Genomic DNA, 19,066 nt, shown 5'->3' with positions numbered 1-19,066 from the left:
TCACCAGGAAGTGAGTATGAAGTTAAAGGTGGCCATCTGTGATTCAGGAAATGGGCCACTGAAAGGAATTTCATGTTCCAGCACCTTGTTCTTGGACCTCTCACCTTCCAGAAGGGTGAGAAATGAAACCCACTGTTTAAGTTACACAGACTATAGCAGTATTCTCAGCCTTCCTAATGCTGCAGTCCTCTAATACAGTTCCTCATGTTGTGATGACCCCAACCATGACACTATTTTCATTGTTGCTTCATAAGTGTAAGTGTGCTACTGGTCTTAGGCAACCCCTGCAGAAGTGTCTTTTGACCCCCGAAGGTGTCACAACCCATGGGTTGAGAACCCATGGTCTATAGTGCTGTGTTATGGCAACACAAGCTGATCTCAGACCCTTTATTTCATGCTTCAGAATTTTCATCTTTCGCTTTTAGAAGCTCATTGCAGTTGAGTTTTAGATGCTGCAGAACAACGCAGGTTCCTGTTGTAGCTGTTGTTATTGAGAATGGTTTTCCTCTACTTCCATCTGACCTGGTTCCAATACCAAGAATTCCTTCAAAGAGCTCCACTTCTTGTTTATTAGAGAATGGTATTAGAAACAGTATCTGAGCCCTAGATGTTCTCATTGCTATTAGGACATTTTTATGACCATTGTTACTCAAAAGTCCTTTATGTTCTCTGCTGACCAATGAAATATCTGTTCATATTCATCTGATTACACACACACACACACAGAAAATGAAGGCACACATGCACACACCAAAAACCTTCTCTATGAACCCAAACATTTCTATGTTAAGCTAACATATGTTATCACCTACCTCTTATCCATTACGGCCTATGCAACTCAATTCTTACTACATAGATTGTTTTATTCTTTTCCTCTTGACTCCTTAAAAGTACATGTGTCAAAACAGAGACCTGGCTTTCATGTTTTACTATCCAGTGACTTAATTGTTTAATGTTCTTTTTGTTTTTTTAAATCAAAACATCTATTTACCATTTTGATAAAAAAACAAAAATAAATCCTAGCAGATAATGAAATGAATATATTCTTCAAAGTATCCCATCCTGGTTTCTCTGTCCTAGAATTTAGTACACAGCCCATGTATACCGCTCTTGTAGCATTTCTGGTTGCTATAAAGTGTCCATCTTGGAATCCTGCTTCTCTTGCTCAGTGCGTCACTGATTGGAGAAGTCACTTTCAACATTGTCATCATCTCAATTATCTTCCCAGACATGTGCATCTTCATCTTTATCTAATCCAGCCCAGTAATCTGTAGGAAACTTGCCAAACTCATTGTCCTTTTCCGGGAGACCCAAGACAAGCTGCCTCTTCTCAGACCCCACAATGCGACAATGCCCACACCGCTCACATCAGCCTTAAAGTTGGAAGCCTCAGTCCTCTTCAGGCACCAACGCCAACTCCAGCGCAACCATAGAGACTCTTAGAATTGCTAACTTGTACTCTGATGAGAAATTCTTGTATCAGCCTAGTTTGGGGGATCATTGATTTTTCCCACTGTTTTCCATTTCATTGCTTTTTTGCTCTAATTTTTATTTCTTTTGTTCTGTTTGCTCAAGGCTTAAATTACTCTTCCTTCTTTAGTTTCATAAGATGAATACTTAGCTTATGTTATTCGTTGTGGATATTTATATATTTATTATATGCATTTAATTGTATAAATTTCCTCTAAGCACTATTTTGTTGCATCCCACAAGTACTAATGTGTCATATTTTCATTTCCATTTGGTTTAAAATACGTTTTAAAATTTCTGCTAAAACTTCTTAGAGCTATGCATTATGAAGAAGTGTGTTGTTGAATATCTAGGTATTTGTAAGATATTATCAATTCATTTTAATTGCATCAATGTAAAAATATGTTCTTTGCATAATTCATTCATTTCTTTAGGTGGATCTTATGCACTAGAATATGAATCAGCCTATTCTGTTTTCTATAGGATGTTGGAAAGAATTCATATTCTGCTATTGTTGAAAGTTATCTATTCATGCCAAATTGGTTGAGTTGATTAACAGTGTTGCTCAGGTCAAAGATATCCTTACTAATATTCTTCTTCCTTAAAGTATAAGTTGAATTCTCCAATTATAATATAATATCACTTTCCCTCTCATTTGTTTTGATGTTCCGACGTTAAACTTAATGTAGGTTAAAGCATATTTATTTTTAAAACATTTTATCTATTTTATGACTTAATCATTAAGTAATGATTTTCTCTTGTCTTCTCTAATGCCTCTAATTGTCAATTCTACTTTGTAAGAAGCTAAGATAGTTACCAGCTTTTCTAGGGGTTGCATTCTTTTACTTTATCTTTCTAGATTCTCTTACTTTAAATATAAGTGATCATAATTAAATTGATTCCTTGTTGACAGCAGGTAGCTAAAGATTTTTTTGTTTGTTTTGTTGTTAAAATTTCTGTTCTTTAACTGGTATATTTACCATTCACATTGGAATTATTATTGATGTTACTGACATAGTTCTAATATCTACTCCAAGTTTTCCTTACATTTCTGTTTGGGAGTTTTCTATTGGACAAACTTTCAAATTCATTAATTTTTCCTTTGCTCTGTCTTTATGACTAATTTGTCTATCAAAGGTATTTGTTTTACCCTTTGTGTCTTGCATTTACTTTTAATTTTAAACTTATCATATTTGTTCATTTATGTACTAATGGGGTTACACAAAATGGCAGCTTTGAGGTAGTCAGAATACAACCTAAGGAACTTGTTTTCTTCTTACCCTTGTGGGTACCTGGGGTCTAACTAAGGTCCTTAGATTTGGAAGCAAGCCCTTATTCCTGCTGAGCCATCTTGCCAGGCATTTTAGTATTTTGTTCGACTTTTTGTTGTCTACTTCTCCCATACCAATTCTTTTCAATTTCCCATGCAATTCTATAAGGTGGCATCATAGCTGATTCTGGATGGGCTATGGGCAGCCTTTATTTTTCTTGCTCGACTGTAGGTTTCATTTCTTTTCTTCCTTCTCTGTGTTATTTTAAAATTGACTTATTTCCTGCTCAAGCACCATGTCTATGGCATTTCCCCTTTGTCTTTTCCCAGCTCCAATTCCTCCCAAGCCTCCTTTGGACATTTATGACCTCTTTAATTATTGTTACACACACACACACACACACACACACACACACACACACGTTTATAAATATACAGGCTGCTCAGTCCATTTAGTGTTGCTCATAAATGTTTACTATGTGGGGTAAGGAAATAAGGAAAAAGCCTTTAGTGGTTTATGTTAAATTGGCTAGCAGTTGGGCTATGTGTAACTTTCTTAGATTCCAGGGGCTTCAGATTCCTCTAGAATATCCCTTTCCCATCTTTTGTCTTTGGGCTTTTCTAGGAATACATCCCCAAACAGCATAAAGTGTGCTTTGGGGCTTTTGCTGCTTATGATTTACGGCTCCATCCTGCTGGAGCACTCTTGATTTGGTGATGGATTATACAAGACAGTGCTCTCTATAACCTTCTGATCAAATTTGCCTTTCACTGAACCTGCATTCCTAGACTGTAACCTCCGCAATAGTTTCCCTTCTCCTGGAGTGGGATAAATGTGCCTTTCTTTAGGTAAGATAAGGCTCCAGTGAACTGATATCCCTAGAAAGTAATCTTTTGTGATAGCGAAGAACAATCTGAGTTGTTTTCAAATGCTTACCTTCCCTTTTATTCCCCCTCACAGCCGAGAGGGTTTTTCTTGGCTCCTCAATATGAGAAACTGATGGAGACCATAGAAGTGAAATAATAAAAAGCAAGGATAAGGCTAAGATGGCAGCTCCTGAGAGCTGCCCCACCCTTTTATGCTTACATTAACCCATAGAGTTTCCAACAGTCTGTCAATGCTGCCACTTACTTGTTCCTACCAGCTACTAGAGAGCTACTACTACTCCCAGAGAGCTGATCTTAGCTATGATTTTCTGGATTCATCTGTCTGTCCAAGTTTCTGTCAAGTCGCGGTGTACCTAGAGACCTTGCATGTGAAAACACTGCTTCCTGTGTTTTCTTCTTATTGAAAGGAAGAAAGTGATGATATCTAAGTTCTTTAGATGTCAAACTGAAGCTTATGTCTCTATGTCGCTTTTAATCTCTCTATTGATTGCCCTTTTGCATTATCTGTCCAGTGACATCATGGGCCTTCAATTCATATTGATGAAATTGAGCCAATGACTATGTATCAATACTACAAAAGGCAAAGTTCAGGCTGCACGATCTTGTCTTCCCCTGGTTCCTACTCTTGAACAACTAGGACAGAGTCCTATTTCATACTTAGAAGTCTTCTGTTGTGAAATGTTCACATTTATTGTCATTTCATCACTGACTTGTGATTTTGCATTGATTAAATCCTATGGGTGAACAGTAAAATACCAAAGATTTTTTTTTAGGCCTCTACATGCCTACCTCTTGACATTAAAGTATGTGTTTTCTTATAGTTCCTAGAAAATGCTTGAATCGAAATAAGATTTATCTCCTTCTCTGTGAAGACAAGTCTATTATATTACCACAAATGTATGAAAGAAAACCTTTCAGTCAGTTCTTTTCTTAGAAGCTTGGCTGTGTTGTTACTTGCTAAGTCTAGAAACATTACCAGGAAAATGAAATTTGGGACTTTGTAGTCTGGGCACACAGTTATTATGAGGCTTTTCCTTTGAATCAAATAAATAATCAACAAAATACGTGTTTTATAATTTGAGTATGACTCAGCTTGGGGTTATATTTATCTTAAAGTATATCATAAGTAGATGAATATGTCCAGGTAATTAAGCCATATCTTAGGAATTATTCTTTTTTAATTAATTTATTTATAGACTTTATTACCTATTCTTAGCCTCTCCCTCCTCTCTTCCTGGTCCCACTTTCCCTCTCTCTTCCCCATCCCTCCTCCCCTATTCCCCAGAAAAGGAGGGCCCTCCACCCCAGTTCATCAAGTAGCATCAGGACTGAGATCTTCCTTTTCCTCAGAGGCCTGGAGAGGCAGCTATGCTTTGGGGGGTTGATCAAAAAACAGGCAACTGAGTCCATGTCAGTGTCAGCCCCTGCTCTCCTTACTAGTGAGCCCACATGAAGCCTGGGCTGCCCATCAGCTGCATCTGTGTACGGGGCCTAGGTCCAGTCCATGCATGGTCCATGGTTGGTGCTTCTGTCTCCACAAGTCCCTCTGGGCCCTAGTTAGTTGGCTCTGTTGGTTTTCTTGTATAGCTCCTGCTTCCAGATTCTTCTATCCTTCCCCCCGCTTTTCCACAAGACTCCCTTTGCCAATGGTTAGTTGTGAGTCTCTGCAGTATTCTTTTTTTACTTAATTGAATTGCATTATTCTTAATTAAAGTGATTTAATCATAATTCTCAAATAACTAAAGTTACTAATTAAAAGTTATTCCATTTTGAGATAGAGAAGGCCTGAAAGCAAGCAAAAAAGGCAGGAGAAAAGAAAAGCAAGTAAGACAGACAGATAGAAAGAAACAACACAAAAAGTAAAAAGACAAGTTCTCATAGTTTGGGTTTTTTTGAAGGATAGAAGATCACAGAGTAAAGATGGACACATTTTAAAATAGAAGCTTCAGTTGGGAATATAGGAATAACTCAATAAGGTATAAAGGGTACCAAGGGAAGCAGCAGGTCCAGTACCAGGCAGACGACCCTAAACAGTAGAAATCAAAGGCTTAGGAGAAACCCTATGCTAAGTGAGGCAAATGAGACAATGAAGCGAATATTATATGAAAATGTGTCACAATTTACAAGTCAGCCCTCTCTGTCGATAGGATGTATATCTGTGAATCCAACTAACCACAGACCAAAAGTATTCAGAAAAATTATTGCGTGTAATTAAACACGAATAGAATAGACATTTTTCTTGCTATCCTCTGAATGATAAAGTAGATCAGCTCCTTATATATGACATAGCACTTCTAATGCCTTTTGTTATGAGGAACTAGACTACATTGAAGTTTTAGTATCTGAGTTAAGTTCCGGTGCTAATTTCCCACTGAAAAATAACTTTATCTGGTTCAATGGCTTTTCCTGTTTAAATTAGTAGATTTTGATCCTTAGTAAAAAATCATTGTACAGTATAAGATGACCATGTCACCATTGCCTGACACTTTTCTATGACTGCCTCCTACTTACTATAAAAGCTATAATTCTTCATGTTATCTACAGACCTTTGCTCTCTGGCTCTAACTACTCCCCTAGTCTCATTATACTCACTGTTTTCGACAGAAAAGTCCAGTAGAACATCGTTGCAATTATGGTGACATTTTATTTCTTTGAAGTACTACAGAGAATCCAGTTGTCACAAGCAATTCAATGTGATGAGAACTAATTACAGTAAAAGAAAATTTAAAATTTAGACACTGAGTTTCACTAGTCACATATCAGCTACCCAAACACGGTGCTCAGTTCATATGCTCAATGTCCCATCCACTGGGCTAGCTAACAGGCTCCCAATATTTCAGTCCTTTGTAGATACTAGGTTTTCACGTATCTTTTCTGACCCTCTCTATTTGGGGTAGCTATCTCCTACTCAATTTTAGGGGAAGCTTTCCAGCATAAATTGGGTATAGGATTGCTATATATTGTCTGTCATTCATAGCACTTTTAATAATTATAATGGCTATTTTATTGATTACTCCTAAACTAGATTTTCAACATTGTCTGACAGAGACTATGCCCATATTCCCACTCCTTGCACAAAATATGATGGTGAATGTCCATTTAAAATTTTACTTAATGAAAATCATTAAAAAAAAAACAGTGAGCAAAGGAAAGATAACCCCATGAGGCTAAGGATATTTTCACTATAATTGTTCCTCTTCACTGCAACCTGACAGAGTTCAGAGTCACTTAGGAAACACGTCTCTGCGTGCACTTGTGAAGATCTCTCTAGAGAGACTTAACTGGAAAGGGAAGACAAACTCTGAATATGACCAGTCACATCTCAAGGGCTAGACACTGGTCTGAAAAGAAAAGGAAAAAGGGGAAACTGAGTTGAGCACTAGCACCTAATCTATCGCACAAGAATATTATTCTACCAGGGCCCGCCCAGTAGAATTTTTGCCTTGATGGGAAACTGACTGTATCGTTCAGAATAGCACTGTGGTTCGGTGATTGACATGTGGCTAGTGAAACTAAGGATATGAATTTTAAATTTAATTTTAATTTTTACTTCACTTTAATTGGTTTTAATCAAAGTTAATTGCGTGTGACAATTGGATGCACTATCATGACTGTCCATGCAATGAGGCCTGCTGCCTGGCCCTCCTACAGCTGTTGTTACGACCACCATCACCACCAGGGGAAAAAACTATACATGAAAACTATGACTCAAAATAAACTCTTCTTTTCCTCAGTTGAGTCTTGCCAGGCATCTTGTCACAGAAAAGCAAACTAACTTCACATCCATCGAGAAAATTATTATTTTTTTACCTTCCTTAACTTCTGCTGTCATCCTCTCTCCTCCCTTTCTTCATTCTTTTCCTCTCTTCGTTCTTTTCTTTGCATAAACAAGTATTTAGTGACCACTGTGATAAGCCTCACAGAGCACAGAGAGGACCCTAAGCGTCAGGAAAAGGTGTTTTGGTATGAAGCTTAGTATTTGTGTGATATTTGACATATCCTTTTTGATGCAATGCCTTGATCAATGCACATGGAAGCAAATAGTAGGGAAAGGAGTTGGGTCAGAAAGTATCAGTGTCTTCTCCTTGAACATAATAGAAAAACACCTACGCTCTGATCTTGGCCTTCACAATGTTCAGAACTGTGATAAATCAGTTTCTCTGGTTTATAATTTATCTGGCATATTGTATTTTGTTATAACACGGTGAGTGAACTAATAAGACAAATGAATAGGTAATGAATGAGGACTTTATGTAAGAGAGATTCTAGAACTTGGCCACAACACACTCCCTGGATTCTGTTCTCTAACCTCATCCTGATGGATAGACTTAACTATACATCATCCACTTAGGATTCATATTGTATTATGGAAAGTGGTACCTCATTTTCTATGGTGTGGCCCTTCCATGTTGAAAACACATTTGAAAATCTCTTCTGTTATTTTGTTGGTGTCATAGTTTAGCAATAGGGGTATATTGCAAGATCACATGCTTACTGAATCTCTCTTTTTTTTTTTAAATATACTATTCTATTGCTCCGAAGAGACACCATACCAAGGCATTTAATTGGGGGCTTCCTTACAATTACAGAGGGTGAGTCTATGAGCCTTGTAGAGGTGAACATGGCTACAGACAGGCAGGCATGGTACTGTAAGGGGAGCTTATGGCTTACATCTGATCCAGGAGTCAGGAGGTAGAAAGGGAGATACTGGGTCCAGCTTGGGCTTCTGAAGCCTCAAAGCCTATCTCCAACAAGACCACATACTTCAGCAAGATCTCACCTCATAACTTCTCCCCAAACAGTTCCCAGGGACAAGCATTCATATGTATGAGCTTACGGGGACTATTTTTATTCAAGCCATACTTTTTCCAGTCTTTTGGCCACATCTTCATTTCAAAAGCCCTGTACTCTTTTGTATGATTTATTTCCTGGATTTTGGTATATGCTTTTCATTGCCTGCTTGAGGGTTCCATTCTTCTTCAGTTCAGTACCTGATCTTGGTATAGCAGATATGCTGATACTGGGAATTCAACCACTTATGTAGTTTTCCTGGGTCAGAATCATATCATTTTTTTCTTCTTCTATGGTTTTCCTATATTATGCTGCCTTAGTCTATTTTGTGCTGCTATAGCAAAATACATGAGACAGGGTAATTTATACAGATCAAAAATGTATTTACTCACATATTTGAAGGATGAGAAATTCGAAACCATGATATCAGCAGGTTCTGTCAGCAGGTGGAAAGACAAATTAATCAAATGCTATGTGAAGTTTCTTTTTATAAGGTCCTTAACTTCATGTTCCAGTTACCTCTTATCATCCCTTTGGTAAAAAGTTACTTTGAAGATGGACACTTTTCATCTACAACCATAGCCACTGGTAGAGATGATGATCAACACCTATACCTGGATTTTTTAAAACTTATTTATTTATTCATTTATTGATTGATTGATTATTACAATTCACTTTTTATCCTAGCTGTAACCCCCCCTTCGTCTCCTCCCAATCCCACCCTCCCCCCTCTTTTCCTCCCATGCCACTTCCTCAGTCCACTGATAGGGGAGGTCCTCCTCCCCTTTTCTCTGACTCTAGCCAATCAGGTCTCATCAGGAGTGGCTGCATTGTTGTCTTCTGTGGCCTGGTAAGGCTGCTCCCCACTCAGGGGGAGGTGATCAAAGAGCAGGCCAATCAGATTATGTCAGAGGCAGTCCCTCTTCCCATTACTATGTAACCCACTTGGACACTGAACTGCCATGGGCTACATCTGTGCAAGGGTTCTAGGTTATCTCTATGCCTGGTAATTGGTTGGAGTATGAGTCTTTGGGAAGACCCCTGTGTTCAAATTTCTGGTTCTGTTGCTCTCCTTGTGGAGTTCCTGTCCACTCCAGATCTTACTATTTCCCACTTCTTACATAAGATTCCATGCACATTGCCCAGAACTTGGCCATAAGTCTCAGCATTTGCTTTGATAGTCCCTATACCTGTATTTTAACTAGTGACCAGTCACCCTAGCCAGTCTAGCCAGTCCATGCTTCTTGTTTGTCTGTTTCCAGTGCTTTAACAAAAACTAGTAGCAACCATAAAACTCCATTGTCTATAATTAGACTTCTCCCATGTCGCACAAGTACCTGGATTACTGCAGTAGTCAATTTGGTGTTCAATCCCAGTTCATTATAAGGAAAATTTTTAATACTTTTATTGCTGCTGACGAACAATTGTGCTGCTGAGCCTCACAATAGTGATGACTTCTGAATTTCCATCAGTAGGGCAGGTGGGTTAGCTCCTCTATCCCATTCTTGAATACATATTCTTGTTTCATTCTGGTAGAAACAACTGCAATTCAGGTTCCCAGGAAAAAGGAGTCTAAATTATGCTTAGCATGTAAGAGTATATTGTGATGTACTTCTGAGAATATCTGTGAGGAATCGAGAATTAAGAAAGGATAGATGGGAGTAGTGAGAAGGTCTAACTTCTCTATAGTTAGATTAATTAAGATTAGTTAAATTTAGTCAATTAATTGTGTAAGTCTTTAAAGTTAGACTATCTCTTTTTTAAACAAAATAAAACTGCTCATTTTTTTTCACTTACGACACTGAATAGTAATTGAATAAAGACTTTTTCTTGGGAAAGAATATGAGGTGAATTAATTTCTTAGTCTTAGGATACAGCTAATCTGTGATCAGCTAAGTAGTTGGGTCAGAGAGAGTAAGTATCTAAGTTTATGTAACTTTAAAATACTTACTGCAATATGAATTATATTGAAAATATATAAAATATTATATTCTATATTTCTGGGATTTACTGAAAATACAGTGTTAGGTTTGTGAATTGATAAGAATATGCAAAATTTATAACTCAAAGGAAATGGTAATGAGATTTCATCATGCAAATTAAATTTCTTTGGACTAAATTAAAATAGTTATTTTGTGACTTTTTAATTCTGTTATGCTTGCCTTTACCTTAAATAACAAACATAATATTGAGACTATACTGCATATGTTGTAACAATGTCACAGAAAAGAGCTAAATCATACAACTATTACAAATGCTCTTAGTTGTTCTCTTTTGCTAAGACACCACATAGTTGAGTCATAGAACATGGAGTAATCAAGCTGATATTTACCTGAAAGCCATCCATACTGCTGGAAGAGGCAATGAACATTACAGAAGGAGAAAAAGAGCCATCAATCAATCTTGCCCAGATTTGGGCTTTCTGAGGTGTAATAGTAATGATTGGCCTAGCAAAATATGCCCACTTCTGCAGTGTTGGCATGAGTGTCATTGCAGTAGCCAACTACTTTCTAATTTAAGTCCAGTTCCACAAGATAAATCCCATACCTACCACTGTTAGATAGCCATAAACCTATGGCATTGGTCATTAGCCTTAGAAGTGTTTAGGTAAAGATGGTGAATTGGATCAATCACATTGTGTAAGAATTCTCAACGAATTACTAACATAATGATATTATTTTTAATATACTTAAAATTTAAATACACAGGTATTATAAAGAGAAATATTTTCTAATATAGAAGACAAGGCACTATTTTCAATACTGTCTCTATGAACTTGGTCTACTTGTGAAGGACTACACACCAACACTTGACTCAGTCCTTATGGTTAAGGCAATGCTTTATTGTGTACCGGAATGAGAAAAAAGAAAATTACAGCTTTTCTAAGGCAACCAAGTCCCAGAATCAAGTTGAGGAAACCCTCAGTCTAAATGTATCCTAAGATAAAATAAATATAAGTGAAAGAAGCATTTAGAGTAAGCAAGAAATAAGATTTGTCAACATTTAAAAACTTGTTAACTTCTTGGTTATTTGTTTATTTTATTTTTAAAACCATTCTTTTATAACAACACTGTTTAAAGCTTCGATAACACTATAGTAGAATGATTTGTTACAGTATTAAACAGAAGAGAATTTCATGCTTCAAAACCTTTCCCTTACAACATTATTTTTTAATTACTGTTTTCCCTAAGTGGGTCAATGTCTTAGTAACTTTTCTATTGTTGTGATAAAACACCACAACCAGGAGGTACTTAATTTAGGATTATGGTTTCAGAAGGTTAGAGTCCATGATAGTGGAGCAGTTATGGCATCAGAAACATCTGAGTGCTTACATCTTAATCAGCAATAGGAAGCAGAGTTGGGGGGGGAAGAGAGGGAGAGAGACTCTAGAAATGATGTTAGTCTTCTGAAACTTCAAAGCCTGTCCCCGGTAGTAAACCCTTCTCCAACAAGGCCATACTTTCTGATCCCTCCCAAACAGTTTCACCAATTAGGACCACACATCCCAATATATGAGACTGTGGGAGCCAGCAAACCACCACAGTCAATATGACAAATATATTCAATGCTTAGTCATTAGTCTCATTCATTGACGTTTAATTAATTAGTGTAATAGGAATTAAAACTAATATTGGCTTTCCCAATCAGTACTTCAAAAGAAAAACACATGTGGAATTCTTTCAGACTGAAGACTGTGAAAATAATAGAATTCCTTTTACTGAACACTTAGTTTCATTAAATGTTGGCATGTTACACAACTAGTAAAATATCAATACCAGGAGACTAACACTGAGTAATATCTATAAACTTATTCCATTTCCAGCATTTTAAAGGTTAATTTGGGAGATGGAGTTTTTTTTAAAGTTAAGTATTACACATAGATTCAAGAAATCACTACCAAATCCCAATATAGAATTCACATTGACACAAAGAAGGCACCTCATGCTCCCCTGAACATTCTTGTCTGTCCTACCACCTCATCTCAGCTCCCTGGCAATCAAGTGGAATTCTGTCACTTTACAAATATTATATGCATGGAAACTTGTGGTATATGATCCTTTGGACTGATCTTTTTTTACTTACTACCGTTCCTTTAGATCTCTTCAAGTTATAATTTAATAAAACCCATAAGTAAGAATACATCAGTATTTCTCTAACCATTCATTCACAAAAGGACATTTTATTCTTTTCTTTTTTCATTTTTATATCAATAAGAAATTTCTTGTAAATATTTGTGTATAGATTTTTTATAAAAACCATTCATTTTTATTCTTCTGAAAATAATATTCAAGAATATTACTGTTTGGTAGTGTAAATAACATGTTTACTTTCATAAGAACCTTGTAAATTATTTTCCAGAATGGTTTGAGAGTTTTACACTCTGTGGCAGTTTGAATGAGAAATGTGCCCGATGGGCTTGGGGTTCTTGAATATTTGCTTAGCATTTAGTGATACTGCATGGGGTGGTTCAGGTGGTGCAGTCTTGCTGGAGACAGTACAGCATTGGAAGTGGACTTGGAGATATGTAGCCTCACTCTACTTCCAGTTTGCTCTGTCTACTGTTAGCTACATCCCTAGACCATTCTGTATTTCAAAGTCCAGCCTATCCAATGCTCTCTCTGAATCTTCATGTTTCACCTTGCTTTCATGTTTACACTTAATATTCAGTGTCATGAGATAAATATGTAAATGAGGCCTTTAGAATGTAATTTGATTAGGATAGAACCCTCATGAGTGGGTTCAGCACCCCCTATAGAAGAGGACCATGGATTTGGCTGGCTGCCAAGTCTGTATAAAGGCTGGCTGGCTGTAGAAAGACTAGTTCTGCGTTGTAGCAAAATAGCTCTGACCAGATTCAAATCTAACATCTCCATATAGCAGAATTCCTAACCCATGGAACTGTGAAAAATAAATACATGTGGTTTACAGCCTACTTTAGCTATGCAAGTCTGGTGGAGTAACTTGAACGGACTAAGATATAAATCTTGATAAAGCCTGAGAAGTTCACCTGTTCGTGGAGGTAAAGAAGAGAAATAAGGGTCAGAGATGAGTCTAAACTTTCTGACATTCCCAACTCTTCAACTCTAATGGTTCTAAGGGATTGTAAGCATGATGCTGAAAGTTTCAAATCTGTTTAGTCTATCCGACCTTTAGGATAGTATGCAGTTGGTCATGAAAAGAGGAAGAATAAAGATGCCCAGATGAATAGAAAGGGGTAGGTAGTAAAATTCACAAAATGAATCTGAGACAGCATTTACTGCTCTCTGCATTTCTCAAATGTACAAGAGGGAGACAACCACAATGGGGAGACACCCAATGGTTATGTTACTTTGGAAGGAATTATGTGGCTATCACTGCAGGAAAGGCGTGAAATCACAGTCAGGTGGTTTGCTGTGACATTGTATCCCTTAGGAATGTCTGAAGCTACATCATAAAGTTCAACTAAGCCAGAGCTGAACAAGGACAAGAGCAGACATGTAAAGTGAATGGTAGGAAAGACCATGAGGCTTTATCCATACATAAATAACTACAGGCAATTAAGCAATGTTGAGAACAAGAGGAATGTACTCCCCAGGGAAGAGCTCACCATGCTGTTATTAGTACCAAATCAACAGCACCTGGAGACATACATACAACTAGCCTAGCTTGTATTAACGTGTTTAGGAATATATATGCAGCCTCTATGGGGATGCTGACAATCCTGTCCATGAATGCAGGTAGATATTAGGGTACAAATGAAGGCTATGAGACAAACCTCCTGATAAATGAGAGTAACGCTCAGAGTTGAGGTAGAATGATAAAAAAGGAGGAAGTAAACCACAGAATAGGAGGAACTTTACAAGCTGGAGGGAAGATAATTATCTGGAAGCTGTTCTTGAGGGATCAAGAAAAACATTGTCTCTATCTCAAGATAGTGTGGAAGACAACGATCTTCACTGGTTAGGTTCAATATTGACCTCAAAGATGTCATGACCAATGTCAAAGGAGAAGAGAAAATTAATAATCCATGTAGAACAATTAAAATAGGACTGGAACATGTCACAGGACCAAACCATATTACTATCATAAAAATGTTCAGAACAGTTATAGAAGATGATTTGCCTTTCCATTTTATACATGAAGAAATTCAAATTTGTGAACAGTTAAAGTCTTATTCTAATCTTGGAACTCAAGCCCATGGGAACAACACAGACTTTGTTCTCTCAGGTTTCCTGCTTGCCTAAAGGAGTCATGCCAACATCATGAAGTGATTGTCTACTCCACAGCAGGATCTGTCAACTTTTGGGGTTCAACTGATAATCTAAGAAAGAAATATTTGCTTCAACCTTTTTTTGAGGTGTCTCTGTTTAAACGCAATGCTATTTTAATATAAATGTAATAAAATACCAATTTCTAGCAAAACTCTGTTATAATTTGGTAATCTAGTTTTAGGAATTATTATCTAAATCTTTTCCACTTATGGTGCTTTTAGAATTTGTAGGTAAGCTGAAGTGTAACAATTTGTCCTAGATTCAATCAATTTGCCACACTCTTTAAGAAAGAGATCAGTCCTAAATGAGGAAGACAATACACAGCTTTACTACATTGATTGACATTAAGACTTTGATGCTTCATTCCACTTAGCATAGAACCTCAGAAGGCATTCACCAAAGAATAATGCCAGAAAATTGTTAAAGGCATCTACAATAGGGCTAGTCATATGACATGATATCAAAGCTGAAATTATTCAATGCAAAAACAAAGGTTGGGAAAGAATATAACGTGGAGAAATTATTCTAAAACATTGCCATTTAAGCATTCTTAGTTTGGCCAGTATGGAAGGTGATTAGCCTCAGAAGAGTGCAACAGAGGCCATGAACTCTGCTGGCCACCAGACGACACATACTGAAAGGAAATAAGTAGGAGAGAGAAGAATATTAATTGTGGTATGACACTCCCAAAGAAAAAAGGATAATATTCCTTCTTGGTCCTAGGACAGAAACTTCCCTACCCAAAGAATTCCTCATGAAATAAATGACAATAATGGAATCTTACCAAATTTTAGATTAAAATAGGTATTTGGCTGAATTTGGGCCCAAATCTGATCTCCAGTTTCATCCAAATACTTTCAGTAACATCTCTTGGAAGCCAAATATTCCTTGAAGCCAGAAAGACTACAGTTTCACAAATTACTATAACTGTATATAAATGAGGTGACCATTTGATTTATCACCCACATCAGGACATGTTTAGGTGAATGCTATTCGTACAAATGATGGCAGGATGGAAGCAAATTCTGATGTCCTTTGAGAAGCTAGAGGGTATTGTCATTTTCCAGAAATGACATTCTTGTGTGGTCGATTGTGTTGGTGTTCATGCGAATGATGTCAGAGTACACATGGATAAATACGACCTCTAGGGAAAAAAAAATTCACCTCTTAGCTAAGGTACATCTTAGTAGGTGTTGTTGATGTTTGAAAATGTCCTTATACTGCAATATTTTTTAGAAATTATAACCAAGTAATTTAAATATATGTGCAAGATCCTGAGCTATAAATGTGCTACTGATTTGTTCATCAGAGAGGACACTACCTAGCACTTTGTACATAAATACTGTGTGCGTATGTAGGTGTGTGTGTCAACTTCTGCTGATTTACATTAATGGAATCTTTACTTTTCTCATTGTCCTAAGAGCAACAAAGCCCCTATGACTCCTGAGCCAATCTTTGATATAAAAAAAAATCATTAGAGTCTGGAGAGATGGCTTAGCAGTTGACAGTGCTTGCTGCTTCCCAGAAAACTTGTCTTCAGTTCTTAGCATTCACACTGGGAGGCTTACATCCAACTACAACTTCAGCTCCAAGGGATCCAATACCCTTTTCTGGGGATTTTAACACGGGCACACATATGTTATATGCTTACACACATACAAACAAACACACACAGAAATAAGTTTTTTAAAAACAAAAGGAAAGCATCACATGTTTAAGTTTTAGAAAAACATTTTGGATAGATGACCAATTGACAAAATTTAAATATATTCTTTTTTTTTTTTTGAGATTTTTAGATGAAGATGGTAAGGTTTTGGTGTCTCTACATCACATGTACCTTCCAGGACATACAGATTTCTCATCCCAAGCTATAGCTACACTGCCACTGGCTTACACCTCAGACCAAATTGGGAATCTTAACCATTCTCCTGGCCACACATTCTGAATTTCATCTCCACAGATTGCCAAGTTCAGGACAGAAAGCACATCTTGAATGTGTTTATTTTTTCTATTCACTACCTCACACTGTTCTAGGCCATTTTAATTTTTCTGGCCAGACTTCCTGTGCCTTGCTGCTACCCATTATCCTGCCACCCACAGGTCATCTTTTGAAAATGCAAATGGAACTTCAAGACTGAGTTCTTCAGTGGTTTGTTAGAGCACAAGTCCTTGTCCTGCTCCACACCATCCTATAGGAAGTCATCTTGTCCCCCTCACAACAACCCTGCCTCACTGGCCTACTTTCTGTTCCCCCAGGACTGGCCTTCCCCAACACAGGACCTTGTCTCTGCTACATTGGAGATTGTATTCTGTGGTCAGTTCTCCTTTTGTTGATTTCTTCATCCTTCAAATCCATGCTCACAGGACCCCTCTTTCAGACCAAGAATTCCAACTGCATATGGCAAGTTACTGACTAGATTAACTACCGTGTATAGTTCTTGTGTGTTTACTTGTGCTTGTCTCTCAACAGCGCTGCAGGCATCTAGGGTAAGAGTTAATAATCTCTTGTCGTAAAGCAGCAGAAAGTAATCATTGTAAGCTTGGTGCATGTGCTCTCTGTTTCATCTGCTAATTTTACCACTGCAGCATGCAGGAAGGCAGGGACAGCTCATGACACAAAGCATGTGCCTGTGTTTCACTAAAACTTTATTAAAACTAGGACATTCGTGTACACTATTTGTCATCATACCCTCTGTTAATCATCTATGGTTCCCAATCATCCATACCCTCTGCACTGTGTACAAAACCATTTGTCAACCAATACAGGGTAAAAGAGTAAACAATTTAAGTTCCTTCTATGGCCTAAGCACTGTACACACGTGATCACATTTTTCGTCATGGCAACTTTTGAAGGAAGGGGTTATGTTGTTTACTAACTAAGCAAAATAGGATTCAGGGCTAGTTACTGATTCATCCAAATATGTATAGCTACTTCATTATTTGTCTGGGGTACTTTATAGCAAGTACAACAAGCCAAGGCTTGAACAAAACAAAAGGAAATATATTCTTTCTCAAATTTGAAAGCTAGAAATAAAAACCCAAGCGGTTAATCAGGGCAATGTTCTCCTTGAGGTTTCTAGGATGGACTCTACAGTGGCTGCTTCTGGTTTCTGATGGTTCCTAGCTTTCCTTGGCTTGGGGCAGCATGCCTCTTATTTCTTCCTGTGTTTCCTTGTGCCCTTCTTCCCCATGTGTATCTTTGCAAGTCCTTACAACAGCTTCCTGTTTCCTGGGTGTCCGTGTTCCTGTTTTTTTATAAGGATCTAAAATGGCTGCATTTAAGGTAATTCTGTGACTAACCTCCTCTCCTAAATAACTTCACCATTCAAGTTCTTGGATAGGTTTGATTTTGAAGGCAATAATACTGACCATAGCTCTCAAATGGTAATGAGGGGTTAAAACTGATTTGTGGCAGTGATTTTATACTTAACAGTTAAAATCTCAGCTAAGTGAATCAAATTAATAACGAAGTTCAGAGTGCAATTTTAGAGTGTTTTTGAGCAATGGTGATTTTTAGGGTATCAATGGAAAGAATAGGTTTGAATAGTTTCATACTATTGTCCAAAACAGTGTCCATGTTGCCCTCAAGGACATTTGATGCATGTCTTATGAGTAGATAATTAAGATTTTAATTTCTTTTTATGAATGTTGGTAGAACAAAGAGACTTAAAGCAGACATTTCTTGCCCTTCTAATTAAGGTCTTCAGGTACCAGGCAATAAGTCAAGTTTTTCTCCAAGCTTTGACTGCAGCCTGTTTTCCCACTAGGAGATAACGTAGCTCTATGGCTCAGTGCATTTGGGAAATGCCAACCAACCACATAAATCAGCAAATGATTATACTTCTGTATTTGTTAACGCACCTTGTGAATTTCTGGGAGAGAGCTATTGTTCCCATTTTCCCCAAGTCCTTTGAACATGCTTTATTGAGTGCTTCCAGGAACTAGCTAGGTGCCCTGTGTACTTTGGGGCGCACACCTTAACTGTTGGCTTGCTTATCAAAAGACAGAGAAGTTCTGCCTCGACGGATGTAAGAGAGCTCTTCTTTTGTGCTTTCAATTTTTTGTTTCGATATTCCCCATAATGGATGAGAAAGGAGAAGCACCATGTGCTGAGACTCATGCATATGCAGTCATTTACTCAGTATCTTCACATTCAGGTATGTGGTCTAATAAGGTAGCGATACACAGAAATAGATTTGAAAAGCAGATTTGTATTGATATTCAGATAATACATGTTAGAAGTCATTTTCCCAAATAGTTATGATGTGATGTTATGTTTATGTAATGAATTCCGTCCCCTCCCAAATTTGTGTTGAAATTTTAACCTCCAGTTCTATTCAATATAACTACATATTGAAGGCTAGTGGTTTTGTGTGTGTGTGTGTGTGTGTGTGTG

The sequence above is a fragment of the Meriones unguiculatus genome, chromosome 16 (assembly GCF_030254825.1).
Source record: "Meriones unguiculatus strain TT.TT164.6M chromosome 16, Bangor_MerUng_6.1, whole genome shotgun sequence".
Taxonomy (NCBI): Eukaryota; Metazoa; Chordata; class Mammalia; order Rodentia; family Muridae; genus Meriones; species Meriones unguiculatus.
Note: the sequence above shows the minus strand (reverse complement) of the source record.